Source organism: Fopius arisanus, unplaced genomic scaffold, assembly GCF_000806365.1.
Source record: "Fopius arisanus strain USDA-PBARC FA_bdor unplaced genomic scaffold, ASM80636v1 scaffold00046, whole genome shotgun sequence".
NCBI lineage: Eukaryota > Metazoa > Arthropoda > Insecta > Hymenoptera > Braconidae > Fopius > Fopius arisanus.
This window is the reverse complement of record NW_011887785.1, coordinates 128,922-132,158: the sequence shown is the minus strand read 5'-3', so window position 1 is coordinate 132,158 and position 3,237 is coordinate 128,922. Positions and strand designations below refer to the sequence as shown.

At 32.2% G+C, this 3,237-nt stretch overlaps 1 protein-coding gene across 1 annotated transcript in view; it reads left to right on the top strand.

Annotated features, from left to right (window-relative positions):
* tow (target of wingless) overlaps positions 1-1,871 on the top strand; it is a gene marked incomplete in the record, with an annotated part of 10,707 nt that extends 8,836 nt beyond the window's left edge. The window contains 1 exon segment of the mRNA XM_011306088.1: positions 1-1,871.
* Positions 1,872-3,237: the final 1,366 nt, after the last annotated feature.

Here is a 3,237-nt window from a genome sequence, read left to right as displayed (position 1 = left end):
ATGAACCTCCTGACATCTTCTGTGGTCCTTGAGAATACGAAGTAATGAAAATAAATTGCAACCCCTGGTGGGCTGCAATTTCTTTCTGCGGAAAGAAATTTTCGTGTAATGAGTAAAATGTATAGCAGCTTGAGGGATTTCTCAGTATAATATATTATCGATGTATATTGTTATGTTAGAAATATTCGTGTATCTGATGCCAAAAGATGTTTTCCTTGAGATGGAATAACAGTAGAAACGTTCGGATAATATTTCTATTTTGAAACATCAGCCATTCGTTCTATTCGTGTACATTTGAGGAGACAAAATAGAAATCAATTGATTGTGGAATTGATATCTCTTTTCGAATACTGTTTACAAATATTCGACTACATTGTTAGAAGTAATTCAACAACACCTGCATCTCAATTCTCAATGTCGTGGGTTTTTATTCAATTTATCTCGAGATATTCAACTTTAAAATTCATTTTTTAAATCGAATATGAAATCTCAACCGCATTTTCCAGCGATATCTCCGAAACAAAGGCCGCTAAAGAAATTGTCACCGATATCTTTCTCGAAGAGCTACTCAAGCTCAACAAAAAAGGTCACCACAACAAATTCTCTATCTTCCTTAGTTTCCCAGATATACCCGAAAAACTCGACGTCATTTTACAATTTCACAACAGAATTCAATAAAATTTCCACCAGGTTGTTAATTCGGGAAAATAATTTTAATTATCCCAAATTTTTAATGACTCTCATTGAATATTCGAGAACTACCTCACTCTTTCTCAGAAATTGTTGATAAATTTCTCGTGAGTTTGTCGTTGTGGAGAATAAAAAATTATTTTACTTGAAATTTCAACTGGAGTTGCAGTCAAGGGACTTTAAACTGTCAGACAAGCAGGAAATAAATGAGGAAAATGCATATCAGCTGAACCAAACTTATCAACGAGGTTTCAAAACGGCCTCGAAATTTTCGATAAATTTTCCTTATCCATGAACTGTTCGCAAGGCCGTTCCATCCACGGTCTTGCACAAATAATAGTCGATCACAGTTTTTACACGTGAACTAGTCATTGATCCAAGGTGACCAAGTCAATCTGTTTATTTAGTTCCCATTGAAATTGTAGAATTCATCCAAAAATTCCAGTAAAAAAGTCAAATTAATGGATTGTCTCAAGAATAATTAAACTCACACCAACAATAACATGATTAATTATTTTTTCAAAGTAAAAGTCAAATGGAATTGCGACTTCTGCGTCTAGTTTGCACCGGCCTAAAGAATCAATCAATCAATCAATCACTTGCAGATGATTTTCTATTTTAATTGGACTCATTTTTGGGCTTTGACGATTAATTTCTTTAGATCCCTGAGTTTTAATGCATTTAATTTTAAGAAACCACGAATCGATGGAGAATGTATCGAACCAAAGTACTTCGATCCCGTAGACTGAGAGAAAAATTAATTTTTGCTCATTATCGAATTACTCGAGGGATATCGTAATTATCTCTCTGAAATAAATAAATATTCGGCAAAAAAATAGTTTTTTCTCAGTGCAATTACCCAGAAAGTCCCAAAGACTTAGAATTCTCGCAATCATATTGTCAATTTAAAATCGAAAAAATTGTACGAGTAATTTTGAATAACCGGTAAATCATGAGGATTAATCGATAATCGATGTAATGATTGTATATTTATATGTGGAGCTTGGAAAATGGGAATGTGTATCCCAGTGTAGATAAAAGTTGTGAGAATAATAACTATCCACAGTTGATGATCGAGGAAATTTTATATTTCATGTTACACGTATTGAGTTTCAAAACAGAAAGGAAAAATTATATTTTGTATTCTGCTGTATCATGAAATGAGAAGACTCATTTTTTTACTTTTGATTTTATTGATTTCAATCATCGCCATATTCTCTCCATTTTTCAATAAAAAACATTATGGAAATGAAATGCTTTTTCGGGGTTTTTATTTCATTGCATTGGAATTAGTTATAATAATTGGATATATTATAATAATTGGATATATTATAATAATTGGAAATTGAATTGAAATTGAATTTTTAAAAAATTCAATGGAAATTCACTAGAAAAAAGTTCTGGTAAAAAAATTTGGGAATTGGATTAGATTTTGAGTTCCAGGGCTGGCGTTACGATCATTCTGAATTAATTATGATTATGATTAATTATTGTTTTGATTATTCTGAGTGATCGGTCGTGTCTAGACTCCGAAATCTGGTATTGAAGGCCTTGGAGAGGAGTAGAGTAACCATACGAGTGTAGATGAACCCGTAATCCTCTTTGAATGACTAATGAGATTGTCTCATTCAAATTAGATTTGATACACTAGCTGGTGGAGCTTGAAATCCGCTTAGAGAGAATTCCGGTATTTCTATTTTTGCCCTTGGGGCTGAATCCGACAAATGTCAAGGAAATGTCTCCCCTTTTGCATCTCAATTTAATTCTCCAATTTTATGTTTCAAGATAAATAAAAATATTGAGATCAGGGGAGCATGAGAATTGAGGAGGTATTCACTGGAATTTAAAAATTCGAAATTTTTGAAAAAGTATCAGGGGAGAAAAGTATTTTGTGAATTTTATTTTCTGCTGTATGAATCCTTTTTGTTTTTTATTTGTTTAACTCAAATTTAGCCGACTGTACACCGAGCGGAAGGGGGAAGTCACATTTTGTGGAATTTCAAAGAAAAAAATTATTTAACATATTGAAGATATACTACTAATGAAATTAGAATTTTATAATAAGCGCGTTGTGTATTTGGCAGCGTGCTTGCCTACCACGCCGACGGCCAGGGTTCGATCCCGCCGTCATTCATTTTTTTTTTTTTAAATAATTTCAATTTTATCTTTTTTTAATTGGTTAATCAATCTAAATATTGTTTAAACACTGAATTTTTGAAAAGCGGAAAGATATGCAGTGAAATTGAAAATTTGGACATTTTTGAAAACGAAACATTTGAAAATATATACTACTAATAAAAATTTTTTTTTATAATAACACGTTGTCCAAACGGTAACGTGCTTGCCTATCACGCCGACGGCCCGGGTTCGATCCCGCCGTCATTCATTTTTTTTTTTAAATAATTCCAATTTTTTCTTTCGATAGGTATTCACTGCAATTGAAAAATTCGAAATTTTTGAAAAAGTATCAGGGGAACATAACAATCGAGGAGCTATTCACTGAAATTTTCACTAAAGGTGAAAAATTCGAAATTTTTCTCAAAGTAT